The sequence below is a fragment of the Capricornis sumatraensis genome, chromosome 17, assembly GCF_032405125.1.
Source record: "Capricornis sumatraensis isolate serow.1 chromosome 17, serow.2, whole genome shotgun sequence".
In the NCBI taxonomy this organism is placed as follows: Eukaryota; Metazoa; Chordata; class Mammalia; order Artiodactyla; family Bovidae; genus Capricornis; species Capricornis sumatraensis.
This window is the reverse complement of record NC_091085.1, coordinates 27795794-27821971: the sequence shown is the minus strand read 5'-3', so window position 1 is coordinate 27821971 and position 26178 is coordinate 27795794.

Below are 26178 nucleotides of genomic sequence, written 5' to 3'. Positions count from 1 at the left end.
ACAATTTTTAAAATATTCATTTTATATTAAACTATATAATTTATCAAAAGCAAATAGATTTCCTTTTTCAATAAGCACAACCAAGACCATACAGATTTGATTTTCTCACAAACCACATAAATTTATGAAGAACATCTCCACATGCATCACACTTCTTTTAATTTTTTCCTTACTTAATCCTTGTAGATTAACTTTATGAGTTTTGTTTTGACCTTATCACATTTATGATAGTTTGACAAAGGATACAAATACATTTCCATCCTGACCCCTATACCTGGATAAACATATTTTCTTGACATTGCAGCTTCTGTGAGGATTGAACTGGTAGAGATGTCTTAGAAAATCTACTCAGAATTTCAGATGTTATCAATGTATGTCACTGCATTTCTAATTTCAAATTTACTACAATCTAGTTTTGTGAATTCAACCAAGTCATTAAACATTCTAAACCTCAAAATCTTTTTCATCAGTGAAGTGAGGAATTTGGAACTATTTCAGTAACAAAAAATGTTATGAATATACCATTTTGATTCACTGACTTTTAAATATTTTTTTTCATATGTTTACACAGTTCAAAAATCCAGAAGACAAAATTGTAAACAATGAGAAGTCTCAGACTCACTCAATCACCATCATCTAATTTACCCCACCTCATTCCACCAGAGGCAACCATTGTTATTACTTTTGGGTACATCACCCTGGGGTGCTTTGTGCAAACATAAATATATACTCATTTTCCCTTTTTGTTTAAAATAAAGGTAAACTTGATACAGACAATACTATGAAAATTGCCTTTTCAACTGATAATGATGTATCTTAAGCTCTTTAATATCAGTATTCAGAAAGTTTCCTTATTTTCTTTACCTGCTTTACTAGAGTGATATATTACTAGTCTCCTATTGACGAACACAGGCTTCTCTTGTGGCTCAGATGATAAAGAATCTGTCTGCAATGCAGGAGACTGGGGTTCAAGACCTGGATTGGGAATATCCCCTGGAGAAGGGAATAGCTACTCACTCCAGGATTCTTGCCTGTAGAATTCCATGGACAGAGAAGCCCAGCGGGCTACAATCCATGAGGACGCAGAGTTGGACATGACTGAGTGACTGATACATACACATACATTGATGAACACTTGGGTTATTTCCATTCTTCTGGTGTTACAGACAATATTTCAGTTACCTACTTTATTATTTCAGTTACCTACTTTATAGCTATATCATCTCATCCATGCAGAAATGTATTCCTTATAAATTCTAGAAAGTGAGATCAGTTGGTCATACAATACAGGCAAATATTTCAATATATTATTATAACTCCTTTTATTGGCATTATAGCACTTGTCCTCCCACCAGCAATGTATGAAAGTATCTGTTTCCCCCTAGCCTGGCCCACAGAATATTTTCTTATTTTCTCATCCTTTTGGATTATTGCTAATCTGAGAAGTAAAAAATGGTATCTTGTTTTATTTTTACTTTGCATTTCTCTTTAGGGCAAAGTTGAATTTTTTTAAATTACTCTTTAAGGTATATTTAAATTTGCTTTCCTTTGTTCATTCTTTCATCTTTTATATATCTGTAAGATATTTACATAAATTAGGAAGATTAAATCTTCTCACAGATGAACTAAAAATAATTTTTCCTAGTTTGTCACTTGTTTTCAGAGTTTGTTTACAGTGCTTTTTATCCCTTCATTTTGCTGTGCAGAAGTATTTGATATTGTTATAGTCAAATTTATCAATATTTCATTTATGGATTATGGATATTAAATCATAACTGAAAAAGCTTCCATATTCTAAGCTTATAAAAGGATTTGCACATATTTTATCCCAGTATATTTATGATATTTTTCTTACCCTGAATTCTTGCTCTCCTCTAGTACATCTATTACCAGACTTCTAGCATAATTTTTAAAAGGAATGGTGAGAAAAAACATCCTTGCTTTATAACTGATCTTAGTGAAAAAGATTCAGGTTTCTCATCATTGAGTATGATTTTTTGTAGATATTCTTTTTCAAGATGAAGAAGTCCCCTTGTATTCCCAATGTACTGAGAGTTTTTATCATGAGTGTGCACTGGATATTACTAATATTTTTTCTGCATCTATTGATATGATCATGGGGTTTGTGCTTTTTTAGGCTATTGATGTGATGGATTACATAAATTGTTATTTGAATGTTGAACCAGACTTCCATACCTGGTAAAAAAATCTCATTTGGTCATGACATATAATTATTTGTACACATTGTTGAATTTGATCCATTAATATTTTGTTGAGGACTTTTACATTTATTTCATGAGAAATATTGATTTATAGTTTTCTTTCTGTCTTTGTCTGGTTTTGTTCTTAGGGTAAGCTGGCCTCACAGAATGAGTCAGCAAGTATCCTCTGTGCTTCTATTCTATGAATGAGATTGCAGAGACTTGGTTTAATTTTTAACAAAATGCTTAATAGAATTCACCAGTGAACCCATGTGGGCTTGGTGTTTTCTGTTTTGTAAGATTAAATATTAACTCAGTTTCTTTAATAAATAAACACATATTTGAATTATCTATTTTTATATAATTTTAGAAATTATGTCTTTCAATGAATTGGTGCATTTCATCTAAGTTATCAGATTTGTATGCATAGAATTATTCATAATAAATCCTTTATTATACTTTTCATGTCTTTGGGTTTGTAATGTCATGTGTTTCTCACTTCTCACATTAGTAACTTGTCTTTTTTCTTTGTTCCTTAGTTAGCATAGCTAGAGGCTTATCAGTCTTATTGATCAGAGTTGAATATTTCTCTGTCCTCTAGATAACTTAGGTTCTGATAATATGCCAGCAAGTTAGGCTCAGGTTAACTGGCTTCACCGGAAGGGAGGCCTTGATAACAAGAACAGAGTACTCTGGATTATTTCAAAATGGGTTCCTTTTCCCCTTTCTCCCTGCCCAAAGGCTGAAGGTGTTTTTTTCTGATGAGTAATGTGAGAGCCTGGCAGACCTCCTGAAGGTAAATCCCACAATACTGAAGCGGGGACTCCCTATGACTGGTTTTCCCTGGAGTTGTTAAACCTCAGATTTGTCCATACTGGCCTCCGACAATGTTGTCAATAACAATGCAGATTTTCCTTCCCCACCACTGGTACCTATAGTACTTCCTGATTATATGTCTCTACTCTAGTAAGCCATGACTCCCTGTATTCACCTCTTTTTCTCCAATCCTGGAGGCAGCAATCTGCCATGTGATCTCCCCTCTCTTATGGATACAAAAAAAAAGGTGTTGATTTTCAGTCTGCTTAGATTTGTACCTATTCTTAGGACAGAGGGGTGACCACAAACTTATATGTGGAAGCAGAAACTGTTCCAATCCTTACTCAGATGTTTAACTATCAGTTTCACTTGCTGCTCCTGGCCAACAGTAATTGTCAGAGCTCTGAACAATTTAATATTTGATAACTATCTTGAGTAATTTTCTTTAAATTATAATAATTTTACTTCTTATTCTTTTCAATATAACTTTACCTCCTACACGTATTTTACTAAAAAAATTAAGAAACAAAAGTAGTTGGGAGGGAGGGGACAGTGGTTGGGAACCAACATTTGTATCCTTGTGAAATGCTTTCACTTCCTAAGAAAGCTTAGTAAAAACCATTGTTAGCAGAACACCTCAAGAGGATGAGAAAAGAAAAAAAGTTATTTTCCTAAGGACTTTGGGATTGGAGAAGCTGGGCATATTTCCAGCCTCTCCCATTTATCTATCTTGGCTCCAGTGCAGCAAAATATCTTCCCCAAAACACAACCATGCTTGAAGAACAAAAGTAAATTAACCCTTCGATCACCATGTATTTAGACCAATTTCGTATACAGCGGAACCATGAATCACTCTGGTAATAGTGAAATCACTTAGACATGTTAGGCAAATATATCCTCTCAGAATCTCCCTAACTGGTCATGCATCATGCATTCACTTATATCATTCAAAGAGAATTTGCAAGTAACTTTTCTTACTATATACATTTTAACAAAAATTCTCTATCACCTACTTCTAACTCTACACTGGAAGAGATAGGGTCCACATATGAAATCATTTCTGAGATCCATTATTAAGATAACTTTTACAAAGTAAAAAATGTATGGAGTACATGTATAGTAATTAGTCTCTTAAGTCATCAGTTCCAAACGTGCACTTCATTCAGAAAATGCCTGTAATACCGGAGATTAACTATTCATCCCATACTTGAAATTTTATTTTCCTTACTCTGCAATCTGCTTTCTTTTCCCTTTTTCAGAAAGCTTCAAGTTTGTTAAAGTCAAAGAACTTCTAAGCTCTTGTATGTTTTTACTTATGATAAACTCCTATTTCAGAGAGGATGAGGTTGATGCAGCCCTCTGAACATCAACATTTCTAACATTAACACCTCTAGTATTTACTTATAAAGACACAAGAATCCATAGTTTTAGTTCCTGTTTCACTTACCTACTAGATTTCTGGTTTAGTGCTTCTTAGTTTCAGTCTCTGTTGGGAATTCTCAGGCATCTCTACTCCTCCAGGTAAAGCCAATGAACTCCAAAATCTAAAGGAGAAATGTTCACTTTACCATTTTTGGACCATACTTTATTTTTAACCCAGTTTGATAAGCCTTCTGAAATACTAGGATATAATGGTCATAGTTTACTGAAACAACCCTTCATCACTGGTAAATACATATAGAGTATTTGCTCAGAATGGTCTGAGTGCAACCCTAGCCTTCCAGGATCATTTTCTTGTTCAACTACTTTGTTGTTGTTGTTCCTAATTACTTCCAATCAACCCTAATAATCACATTCTAATTTCTTCAAGTCAACTTAATTTTTAAGTTCTAGGTCTTTGTGCTAATCCATATTCTGATACTAACCTTTGAGGTTGATGGAAAGATGTTAACTGACAAAGATAAAGGATACAAATTTTCTTAAATGAAAAAAATAAGTGACAAACTACTAAGACAACCACACAAATTGGGAAATCTAACATCTTCACGCTTTAAGTCCCCAGTCTCCTATTATTTCTGCAGAGGACTTTTCCAGCTACAAGAAACTTGCTTTTCTATTATAAAGAGGAATTTGTTCTGATAACTCTTCTGTAAAACTTGGCTACTATGAAGGTATAAATAACTAATGCAAATAATCTCAGTCCATTATTTAAATTTTTCTTGGATACCGAATGAATCTGAATTATCAGTTTTCGAGGCAGTACAAGCTTTAGATTTGCTTGAGGTAAGTAACTTGCATGGGGACCCATAGGTAAAGCCAAACCTGGATTCAAAACTAGTTCACTACCCTTTACACACTCTGCTTTACTGCCTGTGCCTTGTCACTAACTTGGACAGAACCGATTTCACCTCATTAAGTTTTGAAACTGCCCCTCAAATTATACTGATAGAAAGACAGACACAGATGCAGAGCTTGCCATGCATTTATTGGAAGTCTATAAGAGAAATTACTTTAAAATATAAGCATTTAAAAATTTTCCTTCTACTTAGCACCCATCATTTTCTCATGGACACAAAAAATTATATTAATAGTCACATTTTCTTATTTTGTTTTGGTTATTGAAAAATAGTCAAATTTGGGTACATATTTTGCAATGCACAGGAAGTTCTGGCCTTGTTCCATTTATATTCTCCTTGAATTTGCCAATTTAACAATTTTAACAATGTTTTATAAGTGCAAAAATATACATAACAGGTGGATAATAATAATTTAATTACTAATAACTGATTTCATTCTGTTTTACATAAATTATTTTATTCAATTCTCACATTTTCCTTAGGACATATAGACCATTAATTTTTCCAGTCAGTAGAAATTTTTCCAGTCAAGGGTCACCTTCTTTAAGGCTGTGATATGGGAGCTGCATATAATTCTGCCTGCATACAATTGGACCCAAGGTATCCTTATAAATATAGGCTAGGGATGCAGATTATAGGCCAGTAGCAATCTATTTGTATAAATAAAAGTAAGGAAGAAATAATAGACTATAAGGGATGGAAGAATCCAACAGAGTTTCTCAAGATAAATGAGAAGAAATAAAAAAGCACCTAAATTGATATTTATTTAAATATGAAGCAATTTGGCCTGAATTACCCAGTTAGACTATTCACATTGTTCACATAAACCAGTAAATTTTCCATTTCCTTCAAGTCATTTCTACTTATAAGATTAAATTATGCCCTATCAATCTTTATTCTGGAATATGCAATAACAAAAATGATTTAAAACTGCTTGAGCATATTATAAATTGAAGACTATCCTATATTTAATTTGAAAATGCTTGTATCACCACTCATGCTCTTTTACTATAATTTTAGTTTACCCTCCTATAAAAAATGCATAGGTACCATTCATTGATTAATATTTTATATTGATTATGATTTATAACATTCTCTTTTATTGGGGACATGTCAAGCACATCAGATTTTAATGCACTGGCTATCCTGCATCATGGCACATAATTTATTTTTATTCCACTAGTCATAAATTTGGCTATAAATTTGTGTCAGGAAACTGTTTTCAATAAATACACTGAAATTAATTTGTATTGACCTCAGTATTTAAGGGGGATTCTGAAATATATTATAACTATAGATCAATAACTAATAAAATTCAAAATCACTCTGTTTTGACAAATTTTTTTCCTTATTGGTAGATTTCATCAAACCAAATATTTATTGGGTACTGGGGGTGTACCCAGTACCCTTTTATGCCTCCTTTTTTATGCTTCTAGCATTGTCTTAATTTTTAGATGGTTAAAAAAACATCAAAAAACATGGCTTATTTTAAGAGATACTTAGAGATTGAAGCCTCCTGGGAAGATAAGCTAACTTAACCAGAGATACCCAAGCCAATTTGACCGTGTCTGAGGATGAAGATGGAGATGGGGTACTTTTAAAATGGAGAAAAAAACAAATGTTTAGCCTTGCTTATGGAATTATATGGTGACTGTATACTTTACTGATAACTTTAAATGATATTTCTTTTCTAAATCAATAATAATTATTTGAAAATGAAATCATCTCTTTATATATTTGTCTCTTATCATGTCTTCTCTGTAACTGGAAATCAAGAATCTTGTGAAAAGAACTATGTCAGGAATGACTGAGAAGTGACCTGAGGACCTCCAGGTTTGCTGCTTATGTTAGACTTTTGCTGAGCACTCTAAATTAAACTGCTGAATAGTTGCTGAGTTGCCAAAAGGAAAGAATAATGCTGAGACCTGGAGATTTCCTGCACTAAAGAAAATATACCTTTTCCTAGTAACAAAAAAAAATGCATACATTCTATAACCCAATCATATGTACAGAACAGTTTTACTCTACAACCCAAATTCTTGGTAAATAACTTGTATAAGACTGCATTAATATCCCCCCTTTTCCCCATAAAAACCCTTAATCATTTTCCTCTGCTGGAGCTGCTATTGCTAAGTCGCTTCAGTCGTGTCCTACTCTGTGCGACCCCATAGACGGCAGCCCACCAGGCTCCCCTGTCCCTGGGATTCTCCAGGCAAGAACACTGGAGTGGGTTGCCATTTCCTTCTCCAATGCATGAAAGTGAAAAGTGAAAGTGAAGTCGCTCAGTCCTGTCCGCCTCTTAGTGACCCCATGGACTGTAGCCCACCAGGCTCCTCCAACCATGGGATTCCCTAGGTAAGACACTATTCTGGGTTCCTCCTGAATCTGAGAACCCCAAATTGTAACTGGAAGTCTTCAAACTGCCTTTTTGACTCCTTGTACTAGTTTGAGGTCCTTTATTTAGGTTGACAGTCTTAGAATTTATCTAACTCAACAATTTTATAAATAGGTAAATATAACTTTAAGAATATTGAATTATTCAAATTAAAATTGCAATAATTAATAAACAATCTTGTGCTTACACAAAGTCATATTCAACTCTCTGTGACCCTGGGACTCTTTGCAACCCCGGGACTCTTTGCAACCCCACAAATTGTAGCCTCCCAGGTCCTCTGTCCATAGGCTTTCCCAGGCAAGAATTCTGGACTGGGTTGCCATTTCCTCCTCCAGGGTATCTTCCCAACCCAGAGATCGAACCAGGTCTCCTGTGGCTCCTGCACTGGAAGACAGATTCTTTACCACTGAGCCACTAGGGAAGCCTTTAATGAAGAATATGTCTATGTATTAGATATAATACATATGTCTATGCATTAATGTAAAAGTACTTATCCAATACCCCTATACCAGATTCCTGAGCACGTGTGGAGATAGTGTGGTAATCGGATCATATTTATTTTCTGCCCTTGTGAAGCTTCCGGGTCTAGTGAGAAAGAGGGATGCTTCAACTAAATACCCCGTGATGTGATTACAAACCACTGTCAGTACTATGGGAAAAAATAAACAGGGAGAACTACAAGATATAAGAAGGCATTGACCTTATCAAGCTCACAGAACCAAGCAAAGGGTCTGTGAGAAAACGTACTTTTATCTAAGATAGAAAGGAGGAAGAGATGTTTAGTCACTTTTATTTATGGTGCACGTTTTTCCCGTCAGGATTTAAAATTTCTGAATTTAGGATAAAACTCACAGTCAGTAGAGTATCCTTAATTGACACTCTCCCTCGCGAGCGAGCTCTCTCCCTCTCCCTCATCTCTCTCCCTCAGGCTGGCATGCAAGTTTTCTACCATGCCTGCATGCTTTCTCGCGAGATAGCGCTACAACGCAGGGTTCTACACAGTGCAGGTGCACTTTCTCGCGATATTGCCATCTCGCGATCTCACCAGCTGGCTCTGCGACTCTGAGCTCTCAAGTCTCCTGCGCGCTCTTTTTTTCCCCTCGGTTCTTCGTTCCTCACGTCTCTGCGGCACAAAAAATATTCTTATAAAACCAAAATAACACATCACTACACGTCTGTCAAAATGGCTTAAAAATAATCTGAAATGCTGACAAGGGTACAGAGGAACTTGATCACGCATACACTGCTGGTGGAAATGGAATATAAAATGGTAAGCCACTCTAGAAAAGTTTAGCCAGTTTCCTATAAAACTGAACGTGCATTAACCCTATGGCCTGGAAATTGCACTGTTGGGCATTTAGTCCAGAAAAGGTGAATGTTCCCTAGCAACTTTATGAATAGCCGAAAACTGCAAACAGCCCAGATAGCCTTCAACCCTGACGGATTAAACAATGGTACACCTACACCAGGATTCCATGGCAGCTCAGACAGTAAAGAATCCACCTGCAGTGTGGACAGACCTGGGTTCAATCCCTGTGTTGGGAAGATGCCCTGGAGGAAGGCATGGCAACTCACTCCAGTATTCTCGCCTGGAGAATCCCATGAAGAGAGGAGCCTGGCAGACTACAGTCCGTGGGGTGGCAAAGAGTCGGACAGGACTGACCTTTAAGTGCAGCACAGCACACGTATACTGTGAAGGCAAAATGAGAACGGGTCCGAAGAGGAGGAGATGGTTGGAGGGAGTAATGGACTCAAAGGACATGAATTTGAGGAAACTCTGGGAAATTGTGAAGGAGGAGGGAGTCCGATGTGCTGCAGTCCATGGGTTCACAAACAGTGGGATAGGACTTATAGACTGAACGACAACAATACAATGAAATACTGCATGTTAATAAAATCAGTTCAGTTCAGTTGCTCAGTCGTGGCTGACTCTTTGCGACCCTATGGACTGCAGAAGGCCAGGCTTCCCTGTCCATCACCAATTCCCGGAGTTTACTCAAACTCATGTCCATCACATTGGTGATGCAAACCAACCATCTCACCCTCTGTCGACCCCCTTCTCCTTCCGCCTTCAATCTTTCCCAGCATCAGGGTCTTTTCCAATGAGTCAATTCTTCACATCAGGTGGCCAAAGTATATTGGAGTTTCAGCTTCAGCATCAGTCCTTCCAATGAATATTCAGGACTGATTTCCTTTAGGACTGACTGGTTGGATCGTCCCAAGTTGGGAAAGGAATACATCAAGGCTATATATTGTCACCCTGCTTATTTAACATATGCAGAGTATATCATGCAAAATGTTGGGTTGGATGAAGCACAAGCTGTAATCAAGATTGATGGGAGAAATGTCAATAACCTCAGATGTACAGATAACACCATCATGGCAGACAGTGAAGAACTAAAGAGCCTCTTGATAAAAGTGAAAGAGGAGAGTGAAAAAGTTCGCTTAAAGTTCAACATTCAGAAAATTAAGATCATGGCATCTGGCCCCATCACTTTATGGCAAATAAATGGGGAAACAGTGGAAACAGTGCCAGACTTTATTTTGGGGGGCTCCAAAATTGCTGCAGATGATGACTGCAGCCATGAAATTAAAAAGACCCTTGCTCCTTAGAAGAAAAGCTATGATCAACCTAGACAGCATATTAAAAGGCCGAGACATCACTTTGCCAATAAAGGCCTGTCTAGTCAAAGCTATGGTTTTTCCAGTAGTCATGTATTGATGTGAAAGTTGGACTATAAAGAAAGCTGAGCACCAAAGAATAGATGTTTTTGGATTATGATGTTGGAAAAGACTCTTGAGAGTCCCTTGGACTGCAAGGAGATCCAACCAGTTAATAAAATGGACCACACTATTAAAACATATGTATATACTGAGGTCACCTAACACTCTGATTTTAGTTTCTAAAATTCTCTGATATAAGGAGCCAGGGATCCTTCAATAAATGGCTGATTCTAGAACTGATGAAGTAAATATAAACAACGAGCCTGGGATATCTTGTATTGCCAGCAAGTGAGAAAGTCAACAATGATAAGGAAATGAACAAACCCAATGAAGGGGCATGCAAAAGGGACACAAGAGTCAATTAAATGAGCTCCCAAAGCTGAAACAATTAAAGCAAAGAAATAAACAGTATTGGAATATAATATAAGTATAGAATAAATACTCATGAGTCTATAATGATTAAGTAGACAATTGAATAAATAAGTGTGGAAGAAAAGACAAATCTCCTGCAGAAGAATTCTATGTAATCAATGTACACACTTTACCATCAAAGAGCTGGCAGGTAACTCCCACTTCTTAAGTATGACTATGCATAGTGATTTCCTTCCTAAAATTACCATTTAGGAAAAGGAGAAAAAAACAGTTTTAAGTGGAGAAACTTAACAAATACTACTCAGGTGATTAAGGTTGATATCAACAATGACAGGCTATACCCTTGAAAATGAAAATCACCTTTTACCTTTGTAGTCTTCTTCCCCAAAACCCATAATCCCAGTCTGATCATGAACAAAAACATCAGACAGATCCAGTAGAAGGACATTCTTCAAAACACCTTAACAGCACACCTCAAAACTGTCAAGGTTATCAAAAACAAAAAATAATTATGAGAAACTGTCACAGCCAAGGGAAGCCTAAAGAGATTTGACATCTAAATGTAATGTGATATTCTGGGTGCAACTCTGGTACAAAAAAGATGACATTTAGGTAAGTACTAAGAAATATGAATAAAGTAGAATTTAATGATAATCGATCATATTTTTCATTAAATGTAACAACTGTCTTGTATTAATTATAAGGTGTCAATAATGGAAAACTGGGTGTGGGGTACATCAGAACTCTAAGCCATCTTCAAAATTTTTCTGTAATTCTAAATGACCTAAAAATTTTTAAATATATTACCAAAAAAAGTAAAAAAGAAGAGAAAAAAATTAAAAGCTTACATGCATTCCATTAGTATAATATCCTTGAAAGCACAGTATTATAGAAATAAGAGAGCAATTAGAAGTTGCCAGGAGGATGGAAGGTGGCTGTGGCTATAAAAGGGTATATGACAAGAGATCACTGTGATAGAGTTATTCTATATATTAGCTAAGGTAGTAGTCACATGACTCTACAAATGACAAAATGGTATGGAAAATACACACAATACCTACATATAAAACTGATAAAAACTGAATAATGTTGGTGTATTATATACATGTTAATTTTCTAGCTGTGATAGTATCCTGTAATCAAGCAAAGTGTTAATTGGCAGGAACTAGGTAAAAGGTTTACAGGAATAACTTTGTGTTATTTCTTAGAATTGTATGGGAATCTATAATCATCAATAAAAGTTTAATTTAAATATTATTGTGCCATATAATCATGGCAGTAGATTTAATGGTGTACAATTGGGAAAGTGGGATAGAGATGCAAGATTGTGAAGATTTTTCTAGAGAGAGAGAATATCACTTGTAAAATGACTTGACATAGAAATTATGTTGCATTCAGTGAACAAACATGAAAAAGCAGTCCATGTGGCTTGAGTTTCTGAGTCTAGGATAGAGTAGTTCAGTGTGGGATTGGTGGAAATAAATGGTGACCATCTTGTTGAGCCTTTTAGGGCACATCAAAATTTTGTTCTTAGTTTTAAGTGCCTTTGTAAGTCATGAAAGTGGGAAAGATTGTTTAGCATTAACTTTTCAGTCAATAAAGCAAAGGATAAATTTATCTTTTAGAATTGCTGGGATACTTAGGAATTCTTATTCTTGTAAGATTAATTATATGTGCTTCTTGGCCAGATTTTTCTCCATATATATATATATATATATACCACAGATCCATATCTTTACTGGATATTTGACATTGAGCTAATTAATCAGCACTCATAAACAGCTTTTCACATTATATTTACACAGAGTCGCCTACCTAGTGATCACCAAACCCTCATATGTATATGACTTGGACTAAACAAAATAATCCATATGCAGCACTTAGTATAGTGTTTGGCACTTATTAAGCTTTACAAGACAGCTGTTAATTTTAGTTTTTCATAGACTTTTAAAAATTATACAACTAATATTGTTAATTATATAAAAGGTCAAAAAATGAAGATGAAATAAAATTTAAACTACTTGTTACAGCACCTTGCATCCAAAATCACCCTCAAATGGCCATGCATTAGTAAAACCTAATTATAATGAAAAAGGAGGATCATGGGTGACAACCAACCTCACTAATTTTAGGGGCCCAGAATAACACTTCTTACTGCTATACATCTAAAACAAAGGAACACAAAAATATTTGCTAAATGGATGGGGAGGTTAAACTTAATATATAATGGCTTTTATTTTCCCTGTGAAATAAGGTAAGATTTATTCAACAAGGTTTATTCAATAAGGTTCAACAAAGAAAGGAGTGAGGGAGAGGATTTGAGTGGTGAATCTTTGCAATAACAGCTACAGAAATGTAAAAGATAGCAGATGTGTAAAAAAAGATTAATGTTAAAAAGAGCTGAAGTTCCAGCTGAATGTGAAGCCCATAAATGTGCCATATCACATATTAAATAATTTTCTGTAATATTCTTTTCAGTTGTAGCCTAGGATTAAAATCAGAGAACTGTGTAGCCAAATTAAGCTAGTAAGTAAAAGCAGGCATAACAAGAATGGTGAGGGTAGAAGAAACAGACACATGGGTATTGATTAAGAAGTGTATTCCACATAAAAGAAAAGAGTGTAGATGCTTAAAAGAAAATATAGAAACACAGATAGTATTGATGTATATACAGAGCCATTATAATAGAACTAAATGAAAGTGGAGAACATTAGAAAGCTGAAAATGGTATATTCAAATGGTTTTATACCTCATCTTGCAACAGGACAATGATAAGATTCAGGTAAGGTCTTGGATTCGTTTTGCTCACTTTATTATCTTCATATAATGTTCACTTTATTATCTTCATATATTATCTTCAATTATTTACCTTGTCTCACATATTATTAAATAAATTACTTGAATCTTAGCCAAGTTATAAATTAGAAATAACTAGTATGAACACAATAATTATTTAGCTGCATATCTTTATGTTTATTTAATTAATTGAAGTTTTGAGAACTTGTTTCATAATATATAAATGTACTTGTATAGTGCCATTTTATCAAATATATAAATAAGTTAATATAATGGGAATACATATCATATGGTTAAGAATTGCTTGTACAGTCCAAACAGATTTGAGGTTAGTATCGAAGAGGATAAAAGAGCAGGGGTCAGTAGGTTTAATTAGCTGAAAAAGTAAACAGAAACCTCAGTTAAAAGAGTTAAGCAACTAGCCGCTTCCCTAGTGGCTCAGATGGTAAAGAATCTGCCTGCAGTGTGGGAGACCTGAGTTCGATCTCTCCGTTGGGAAGATCCCCTGGAGGAAGGCATTGCAACCCACTCCAATATTCTTGCCTGGAGAATTCCATGGACAGAGGAGCATGGCGGGCTGCACATGCGTGGGGTCGCAGAGTCCAACGCGACTGAGCAACTAAGCACAGCACACAAGCAACCAGAAGGGGGAGCTCTCACACCCTGAGATGAAAGCAGAGCCCAACATGAAAAAAAATTCTTTCCTGGCAAGTACCCAGCCAATGAAAACCGATGGACTTTTTGTTAGTAACACTGAGAACTTTCTTTTCTTCTCTATAAAAATTTTCTCTTTCCCTTGCTGTGGGGGGATTTGCACGTGTCTCATCATGGTTGCATATCCTTAATTCTTTCCTGATTCCGAATAAAACCCATCTTTACTGGAGAAATATCTGGCTGCCTTTTTGACTCAGGTCAACTTTAGACATTAATAAGAAAATAAATATTAGAGAAAAATTGATCTGTAGATATAGAATAGTTACTGAAAAATGAACCTTATTTTAAATTTACCTGATATATTTATTTAGGAAACATTCATACTTTCTTTAATGATTAGAGAACAACAGTTATAAAAAGAAAGAAATTAATTTAATTTTGAAAGAAGGTGACCCTGGGCAATACAAACAAACAAAAAGACACATGCCCCTAAATAAATCACTTAACCTCTCTCCTCTGCTGAATCTTACTTTTCTCATTGGAAATGCAAATAATTTGTTTCTATCTCTAGCCTGATTTTTTTTTTCCCCAAAAGTTCTTGAAGGCAACACAGGAAATGGGTATGATAAACATGATTTTTTTTTTAATATAAGAAAACTATGAATGAAGGGACAAAAGAAGAAAGGCAATTAGATGAAGCCAAGATAAATAATCTTAGCCATGAGAAATGTAGAGCCAAACTGAGCCAGTGCGCAGGATTATTAGCTTTTGTAAGTCATTGTCTATACAAATGCAAAGAATTATTTTCGTTACCAAACATGTGAAATAAGAAAGGTCAGTGGCTTTGGTATGCAGAGAACTGATATTTCTTACATCAGCCCTAAAGTATCAGTATGACTTAAGCTTCCATTAATGCAAGAAAGAAGGGAAGGTTTTAGGAAGATGCCTTTAGTCTTTTTGTTCTCACGCGCAAAAATGACACAATTCTTTAAAACAAAATAAAGTTTACTGATATAGCAGATTATTTATAGAGAAAAGGGATAGCAAGAGCAATGAAGCAATGATGCCAACAGAGAAAGCCGTAAGTGGAATGACCAGATAAGTCACCAGTTTGAAGGAAAAGAAATTTGTTGAAAGAGAGTGAGTCAGTCTTTGACACAGCTGGTCAAAGGAATAAACCACTTCTAAAAATATAATCACTGGCTATTTGTATAGAATTCATAAATAGAAAAAACTTTTCAAGTGGCTAAGATCCTTTACAGACTTTTGATAATGTATTATCAGACATTGCTTTTTTCATTTACTTTAACTCTTTATTTGTGATTGTGGTTTTCAGTCTATCTGCCCTCAGCTGGAGAAGGATGAGAGGCGTATGAAAGCTTCCTGATGGGAGAGACTGACTGAGGGGGAAACTGGGTCTTGTTCTGATGGGCAGGGCCATGCTCAGTAAATCTTTAGTCTAATTTTCTATTGATGGGTGGGGCTGTGTTCCCTTCCTGTTATCTGACCTCAGGCCAAATATGGTGGAGGTAATGAAGATAATGGTAACCTTCAAAAGGTCCCACGCATGCACTGCTACATTCAGTGCCCCCAACCCTGCAGCAGGCCATCACCAACCCATGCCTCCAGCAGAGACTCCTGGACACTCACAGGCAAGTCTGAGTCAGTCTCTTGTGGGGTCACTGCTCCTTTCTCCTGGATCCTGGTGCACATGAGGTTCTGTTTGTGCCCTCCAAGAGTCTGTTTCTTCAGTCCTGTGTAAGTTCTGGCTACTCTATGGTGGGGTTAATGGCGACCTCCTCCAAGAGGGCTTATGCCATAACCAGGTCTACTGCAAAAAGGCAAAATGGTTGTCTGAGGAGGCCTTACAAATAGCTATGAAAAGAAGAGAAGCAAAAGGCAAAGGAGAAAAGGAAACATATACCCATTTGAACGTAGAATTCCAAAGAAGAGCAAGGAGAGATAAAGACTTCCTAGTGATCAGTGCAAATAAATAGAGGAAAACAATAGATTGGAAAATACTAGAGATCTCTTCAAGAAAATTAGAGATACCAAGGGAACATTTCATGAAAAGATGGGCATAATAAAGGACAGAAATGGTATGGACCTAACAGAAGCAGAAGATATTAAGAAGAGGGGCCAAGAATACACAGAAGAACTGTACAAAAAAGATCTTCACAACCCAGATAAGCAGGATGCTGTGATCACTCACCTAGAGTTAGACATCCTGGAATGGAAAGTCAAGTGGCCCTTAGGAAGCATCATTATGAACAAAGCTAGTGGAGGTGATGTAATTCCAGTTGAGCTATTTCAAATCTTGAAAGATGATGCTGTGAAAGTGCTGCATTCAATATGCCAGAAAATTTGGAAAACTCAGCAGTGGCTACAAGACTGGAAAAGGTCAGTTTTCATTCCAATCCCAAAGAAAGGCAATGCCAAATACTGCTCAAACTAACACAAAATTGTCCTCATCTCACATGCTAGCAAAGTAATGCTCAAAATTCTCCAAGGTAGGTTTCAACAGTACGTGAACCGTGAGCTTCTAGATGTTCAAGCCGGCTAGGAAAAGGCAGAGGAACGAGAGACCAAATTGCCAACATCCACTGAATCATTGAAAAAAGCAAGAGAGTTCCAGAAAAATATCTACTTCTGATTTATTAACTGTGCCAAAGCCCTTGACTGTATGGATCACAACAAACTGTGGCAAATTATGAAAGAGATGGAAATACCAGACCACCTGACCTGCCTCTTGAGAAATCTGTATAAAAGTCAAGAAGCAACAATCAGAACTGGACATGGAGCAACATATTGGTTCCAAATTGGGAAAGGAGTACATCAGAGCTGTATATTGTCAACCTGCTTATTTAATTTATTTCCAGAGTACATCATGAGAAATGCTGGGCAGGACAAAGCATAAGCTAAAATCAACACTGCCGGGAGAAATATCAGTAACCTCAGATATGCAGATGATACCACCCTTATGGCAGAAAGGGAAGAAGAACAAAAGAGCCTCTTGATGAAAGTGAAAGAGGAGAGTGAAAAAGTAGGCCTAAAGCTCAATATTCAGAAAACTAAGATCATGACATCTGGTCCCATCACTTCATGGCACATAGATGAGGAAACAGTGACAGACTTTATTTTGGGGAGCTCCAAAATCACTGCAGATGGTGACTGCAGCCATGAAATTAAAAGATGCTTGCTGCTTGGAAGAAAAATTATGACCAAACTTGACAGCATATTAAAAAGCAGAGGCATTACTTTGCCAACAAAGTTCTGTCTAGGCAAAGCTGTGGTTTTTCCAGTAGTCATGTATGGATGTGAGAGTTGGACTGTAAAGAAAGCTGAGCACCAAAGAATTGACGCTTTTGAATTGTGGTGTTGGAGAAGACTCGTAAGAGTCCCTTGGACAGCAAGGAGATCTAACCAGTCCATCCTAAAGGAAATCAGTCCTGAATATTTATTGGAATGACTGATATTGAAGCTGAAACTACAATTCTTTGGCCATGTGATGTGAAGAACTGACTCATTTGAAAAGACCCTGATGCTGGGAAATATTTATTGAAGGTAAGAAGAGAAGGGGATGACAGAGGATGAGATGGTTGGATGGCATCACCAACTCAATGGACATGAGTTTGAGTAAACTTGGGGATTTGGTGATGAACGGGAAGGCCTGGTGTGCTATAGTCCTTGGGGTTGCAAAGAGTTGGACACTATTGAGTGACTGAACTGAGCTGAACTAACTCTTTATTGAGACTGAATTTTATGTCCATGTTTTTCACCATAATTTTTACATAAAACAGTGTGTAGCGCACAAATATAATTAAGTTATATGCACTTCTTGGTATCTTCAGAAATGATGCCTGTAGCCAAAAACTAAAAAGTTTAGTTATCATTGCTATCATTTTTGATATTACTTATTCATACAGTTGAACATCAAAAAAAAAAAGATCTTAAAACACAGAGTCTATAAAGATGTAACAGTTTTTAAATTTTACATCTAAAAATAACATTTAATAAAATGTTTTTAGTACTTTTTTCTCTTTTGACATGTAATAAACAATTTTGTCCAGCTATATAAGTGTGTGCTCAGTTGCTCAGTCAGGTCCAACTCTTTGCCATCCCATGGACTGTAGCCCAACAGGCTCCTCTTCCATAGGATTTTCCAGGCAAGGGTACTGGATGGGTTGCCATTTCCTACTCCAGGGGTCTTCCTGACCCAGAGATCAAACCCATGATTCTTGCTTCTCCTGCATTAACAGGAGGATTCTTTACTAACTACACAATCTGGGAATCATTTATTTACTATTACTCTATAGTTATATTTTACTTAACTTTGCTATCCATTTATTATTATTTAAAAGTACATTATCAATGAGCACCACTAAAGCATTTTTCTATAGCTATTTGTCTTTTTGTGAACTTTTAATCTTACTGTGAACATTATTTGAAGGAGCTAAACTCTGGAAATGTTCTCAGATATCTTGCCAAAGTTTTTTCTCTTTCCACTGATTGTACATTAAAAAATAAAACTACCAATTCTTAAAACATTTCCCATTCAAATATAGCCAGTTGATATCTCTCTTAGACTCACCCAATCAATACAAAGTGGCCCTTTCCCCTCCTTGAGTTGGAACTCACCATACAATGCAACATTGTTTGGGACATTAAGCTATAATGTTACTTGGTACTTGTTCCTTGAGGTACTGTCAGTATAATTTAAACAGACTGCTAAATGTCGACATGACCAATATACAAGGGGAGAAAATAATATCAATAGTTCTTTTATCTTTTTAGAGGTTATTCTGCTAGGTTCAAGAGTAAAACTATTAGCTATAGTAAGGTTGAATGGTTTAAAGTAACGGCAACTAAAAGCAAAAAAAGATGTAATTCACATCTGTGAAGAAATAAACAATAAATTTGTTAAGCAAATATATAACAAATACTAATAACATATTCAGCATCGTGTAATATTTGTGTACCTACAGATCAGGTAAGCTCTAAATTTACTAACTTCTGATTTATCACATTATGAAAAAATCATGAGGATTAAAGTAAATCTACAATTAACTGTATGCAAAATATGGTATTTAGAATTTAATGGCATATTCAACCTTTTCAATTTGCATGGAGTTTATTTTTCAATATTTTGAAAATGTATACAATTTTTAAAATTTGCTTTCCATTTCCAATTCTTATAAAATATTGGCAGTATGATTGTGTGTTGTACAATACAGCCTTTCTTACACCCAGTGGTTTCTCCCTCCCATGCTCTCTCCCCTGTATTGCCCTCCCCACCCTCCCAGCTGATAACTACTCCTTTGTACTCTATATCTGTAAATCTGCATCTTTTTTGTTTTATTCACTAGTTTATTGTGATTTAGATTTCACATATATGTGAAATCATACAGGATTTGTCTTTCTCTGTCTGACTTATTTCATTTAGCATAATGCCATCCAAGTCCCTCCATGTTGCTGCAAATGGTATAATTTCATTCTTTTATGGCTGGTGGATTCTTTACTGCTGTGCCATTTTTAATTATTTTCCAAACAGAACTTATTATATCCTTTAACTCATGTGCTTTTCATTAAAATTTTGTTTTATAGCTAAAATTTATTTCAACTAGCCCCATCATTTTACAAGAGAAATATTTATAAATATGGTTGCAATATGATGCTATAAATTGAATAGGTAATATATAATTACAAAAAATATTAAATAACTTTTATTTATTGGTTGACTCTCCTCCCATTACTATCTTCCATTTCTCCAGTTTCTCTACTCATTGATAGGCTTTGATACTTATTTTTTGCATTAGGAAGGTATTCAGTTCAGTTCAGTTCAGTTGCTCAGTCGTGTCCGACTCTTTGCGACCCTACGAATCACAGCATGCCAGGCCTCCCTGTCCATCACCAACTCCCGGAGTTCACTCAGACTCACGTCCATCGAGTTCGTGATGCCATCCAGCCATCTCATCCTCTGTTGTCCCCTTCTCCTCCTGCCCCCAGTCCCTCCCAGCATCAGAGTCTTTTCCAAAGAGTCAACTCTTCGCATGAGGTGGCCAAAGTACTTGCGTTTCAGCTGTAGTATCATTCCTTCCAAAGAAATCCCAGGGCTGATCTCCTTCAGAATGGACTGGTTGGATCTCCTTGCAGTCATTTTAAGCATGTTTAACCTCCTTTTGAATGCAAATGATAGAATACCACCTAGTAGGAAAATAAAACTAACCAGTTGCACAAAGACCCAGTAAATCCAAATCTTCACTTTTTCTGTGCGTACAGCTGAGCATCTACAACATGGCTGGAGAAAAACATACAATCATACTCATTAGTCTCACTTTTCCATTAACTGTACTTGGCATATATTTTGCCTTAGTCCAGTCACTTTCTCAGTCCTCAAGATGACTATTTATTCCTTGTTCCTGCTCCATAGATTTCCAAAATTGTGTCCTTCACACTCAGCTTATGACTTTGTTCCTGTTTCACTGAGAGAGCAAAAATAACGAGAGGAGAGTTTCCCAGCTTTAATAGCCATATCTACCCCTGTGCTCTGCCTTCTTTCCTATTATGCTAGGTGAGTTTGCTACACTCCTAGCAAGTATTAATTACTCATTTGTGAGTAGATAACATCCTCTCTTGTCTACATGTCTACATGATCTAGAATCTGGTAAATCTTTTATTTTTCTAGTATGTTTAATTGTTCCCTCTCTATTGGATTATTTTCATATTTCTGTTGTTTAAAATAATTGTATAAACAACCAACCTCTCTTGATCCAGGTTCCACTTTAATTGTTGCCTCATTTGTCTCCTTCATTTGCAACAAAATTATTTGTCACCAAGTTTATCCTTTTCTTCTGTCTTGAATATAATTATATATGGTAAATATAATTATATTTCTTATTATATTATATAATATAAATTAATATGATATATAATTAGAATCAGTGTAGATTGGAAATGAAAACATTTTTAATATCAGGTTGATTTGCTATATTAATCATGCTACTTAGGTATTTTGTATCCTTGATTATAATTTGGTGTTTATTTGATATTTGTTCAGTAAAGAAGTAAACCAATACCTGTTATTCTTACATTTTCTGAAGGTTTTGCTTCATGATGTTTGATGCTGAGTTCTTTTCTCAAAGTTATTCATAACTGATGCTTGTAATTATCTGTCATACTGTATTAGTTTGGTAGCATTGCCATAATAAAGTATTGTAGTACTTTAATGTACTTTAATGGTGGACTAAACAGACAAAATTAATTTCCCCACAGTTCTGGAGGCTATGACTTTGAAATCAAAATGTCAGGAGAGCTCATTTTTTCTGAGGCCTCTCTCCTTGGCTTGCAGAAGGCCACCTTCTCTTTCTGTCTTCATTTCTTTCCTATCTGTGTTTTTATCTCCTCTTCTTAAAAGGCAACCAGTCATATTGGATCACTCACTTTATATCAATCAACCTGAAATACCTCTTTAAAAGTCATATCTCAGGGATAAATAGTTTAGGGATTAATATATATACATACTATACTATATATGTAATAGATAATCAACAAAGACCTACTGTATAGCACAGGGGACTATACTCCATATTTGGTAATAACCTATATGGGGAAAGAATCTGAAAAAGACTATATATATATATATATATATATATATATATGTAATTGCTTTACTGTATGCCTGAAACTAACACAACATTATAAATCAACTGTACTTCAATTTAAAAATAGCTTTTGCTCTAACACACAAAAAAAGCCCTGTCTACAAATGACAGTCAAATTATGAGGTACTGGGGGAATTTGTGGGGACAGAATTCAGTCTTTTAATAAGTGAAATCTTCCTTCTTTTTTTGTTTAATTTAATCATAAAATTTACTTTGTACATGTTAAGATCTCATATTTTCCTGCATTTTGGAGCCATTTTTTAAGCTACATTTATGTAATTTATTTTAGAAAGTAGGCTATTATTATTTTCCCCTGGTTATAAAAACTTAGTGTCATGTTATAGAGAACTGGAAAATATATAAATATATATAAAATGTATAAACTAAAACTATGGTGACAATGTTATCCATAATTCCAGAAATATATTAGTGTTAAACAGACACTTTGTTTCATACAAACTCACATGTGCATGTACACATACAAATACAAATTGAAATCAGTGAAAATTCAGTCTTATTTCATATTCTTTTTCAGTTACTGGTAGCAATCATCCCGATGATTTTTTGTTAAATCATTGTTAATCATGAATGGCATTCTTCTATATGATAATAATCTTCTTGATAATTTAGACTTTCTACTTACACACTGAATAAACATAACTCATGGCTTTTCTCAGAACTCTCAGTAATAAAAATACCTATAGTAATGTATTCTTGGTAAAATACTGCCCCGCCATGATAATTATTATGTCCAGTGCCATGTGGTATCAAGTCTAAAGCTGTTTAAATATTAACTGAGGGGCTTTCTCAGTAAGTAGTGGAATTATAATATTCTTTTTTCGTCTACCTTTTCTAATCTAAGCTTCTAGTTCTCTTTTTTTTCATAATGATAATCATGGCTTCTGGCCAGTTCACAGGAAAATGTGTTGAATGGGGCTTCATACCACCTCTGGGCTCTCCCCTGAGGTTTTCTTTAGTTAGGTGAATGCATTCTTTTCTGCAAGTCACTTATACCATCCTCAGAAGCTAGGAATTCAACATTCCACTTCCAGTTCCTCCTTTGCTGAAGTCTATTTGCTCCTTTTGAGGGTTTATAGGACAAATTAGAAAGGTAGTAACCTCCACCAAATTTATTTTTTCATGTGCTTCATAGATAAACTTTGAGATTCTTTGCATGGACACTCTCTGTGAGCGAAGGCTGATCCAAAACCATTAGAGAGTCTGTTCCTGAAGTATCTGGCAAGTATGTCGTTTTAGCTCTGGATTTGCATAGGTAGGAAAAGAAAACACAAATCAAACTGCTACCTGCAAATAACCTTAAAGAAGCTCTGCCCTTTTCACTTAAGATTAGAGGAAGTCACAACCTATCCTTCCTGGTAGGTGGACTGGAACTTCTGAATATCAGCATCTCTCTCAAAAAAAAGCAAAAAACCTGAAAACATTCTCCTTATGAATTAAATCTCTCTCATCCATGTTTATGAACTTTTTGATTATTGTGGTAGTGGTGATTGTGGGCATAATAATAGAAAAAAAATGACAGGAAATAAAATAAATTTTAGCTGTGTATATAATACAAGCATTTAGTGCAAACATAGAAATAAATGTGACAAAATGTTAACAGCAGTTAATACTGGAGGATGGATTACATGCGTTCATAATTTAGTCTGTTCTTGAGTTCACTTTAAAATTTTCTCAATAAGATAGAAATAAAATGTTGTTAGTTCAGGTCAGCATTTCTCTTGCCAACCTATATGTTATTTGAAAATAGTTTTAAAATGGTATTTATCCCCATCCTAAGCTCACTATCTTAGTAACACAAAGTAGAGTTTGCAACAGTAAGTCTTATTATTAAAATTTTATATAGAGGATTTTTTGATGTTTTCTGTATTATTTTCTTCTTAAAACTTAAACTGAAAGAATAGGAGAAAACATGATCCCTACACCTTCTACTCCTTATTCTGTATAATATTCCAAGGCATTGAAAATGTCATGTAAACTCTTTTTGACAGTGTCATTCTATCTCACTTTAATTCATAAGACTGAAATTATGTTGTGTGTGCATGCTAATTTGCTTCAGTCGTGTCTGATTCTTTGTGACCCCCATGAACTATAGTCAACCAGGTTCCTCAGTCCATGGGATTCTTCAGGCAAGAATACTGAAGTGGGTTGCCATTCCCTTCTCCAGGGGCCCTTTCTAACCCATAGATTGAACTCATATCTCTTAATGTCTTCTGCATTGGCAGAAGGGCTCTTTAGCACTGGCACCACCTGAGAAGCCCCAAAATAAAGTCAGCACCTTTCTAAAACACTGGCAAGTTTTTCACCACACCCTGGGATAAACTGACCTAATTATGTTATTTTATGCCACACTAGTCTAATATTTCTTTTATTCAAAAATTATAATAATTGAACACCTACACTGTACCTAACACTATTCAATATATGAGAATATAGCAGTAAAACCAATATAAACTAAACCAATTAAGGCTAGAAATCATACAATGTAACAGTTAATGTGAGGTCCTCCTTAGAGTTATGTAGTTAGATCAAAGATATTTGACAATAATATTAAAACTTATCTGCAAAAATTGTATTTCAAGGGCACTATTATAATTCCTGGGAGAGGTGACCTTTGACAGAACCATATTTCTGGATAGATAATGCACTTAAATGGGAGGATAAGGAACATCAAGAACATCCGTTCAGATATCAGGAACATCCATGGGCTATTATAGACATAACTTATGGAGGATGGGGAGATTTGCAGGGGATGGATTTCAAGGGCTGAAATGCAAGGATTCATGAAGCAGGACTAACAGACTTATTGATTCAGTACTGAGAAGATGACATGTTTTCCCATTTAAATGATGTAAAATGTATTTCTTAATCTGACTCTGTCAAATACACACAAGATAAAAACACCAGGTCCTGACCAATTTTACTAGGAAAGATACCAAGGAGTTACTTTTAGATTCAGAGGCTTTATAGAGAAAAAAATGAACAAAATTGCCAGCTCCCATGGCCTTTGTCCCAGCAGCAAAAAGGATGACACTGAAACAAAAGGGGCCAATTGAGGACAACATGAGTAGTGGGATGCTGTGTCGATGAGGAGCCAAATTCTTTACTGCACCTGGGTAGTTCTATGTGTTGAAACTTTATTGTGACTGTGGAGTTACAGAAGCCTGCTATCTCATTAGAACCCAGAAGGTGATGAGAAATAACCTCACGATAACCCCCAGGGTAGACGGAGGGGAGTGAGTAGGAGACGCCTTATAGAAGATCTTTCTTCAAGGTAGCTGCCAATACTCAGATTAGCTCTAAATATATGCAAGTTTGTCATGGTATCATGTGAAAGTGAAAGTCGCTCAGTCCTGTCTGATTCTTTGCAACCCAATGGACTATACAGACCATGGAATTCTCCAGGCCAGAATACTGTAGTGGGTAGCTGTTCCCTTCTCCAGGGTATCTTGCCAAGCCAGGGATAAAACCCAGGTCTCCCATATTGCAGGCAGATTCTTTACCAGATGAGCCACAAGGTAAGTTAGGTATCATGTGGCATGGCCAAAAATTTTGGAAAACATCAAAAATACTTAATGTGGTGCTTTTTCACTTTTGTCTACAGATTTTCTAATGTGCTATATAAGAGAAATTGAATCAACTATCACTGTGTATACTGTCAATTTTAAACATCTTTCAGATAATCTAGAGTGAATGTGAAAGTGAAAGTGAAGTCGTGTCCGACTCTTTGCAACCCCATGGACTGTAGCCTACTGGCTCCTCCATCCATGGGATTTTCTGGGCAAAGGTACTGGAGTGGGTTGCCATTTCCTTCTCCAGAGGATCTTCCTGACCCAGGGATCGAACCCAGGTCTACCTGCATTGCAGGCAAAAGCTTTACCCTCTGAGCCATTAGGGAAGCTAGATAATCTAAAAGATATGGTATAAAATAGCATTTTTCCTAGGTCTCCACTTTATTAAATGTCATTTGTAACAGACTACCCTCACTCATTATTCTGAAAGACCTGTTTTACCCAAATGTAACTGAATATTAGAGCTTCCTTGGTGACTCAAGAATCTACCTGCAATTTAGGAAACATGGGTTTGATCCCTGGCTTAGGAAAAATCCCCTGAAGAAGAAAATGACAACCCATTCCAGTACTCTTGCCTGAGAAATCCCATTGACAGAGGAACCTGGCAGGCCACAGTCCATGGTCTTGCAAAGAGTCAGGCATGACTTAGCAACTGAGCACACACAACTGAAT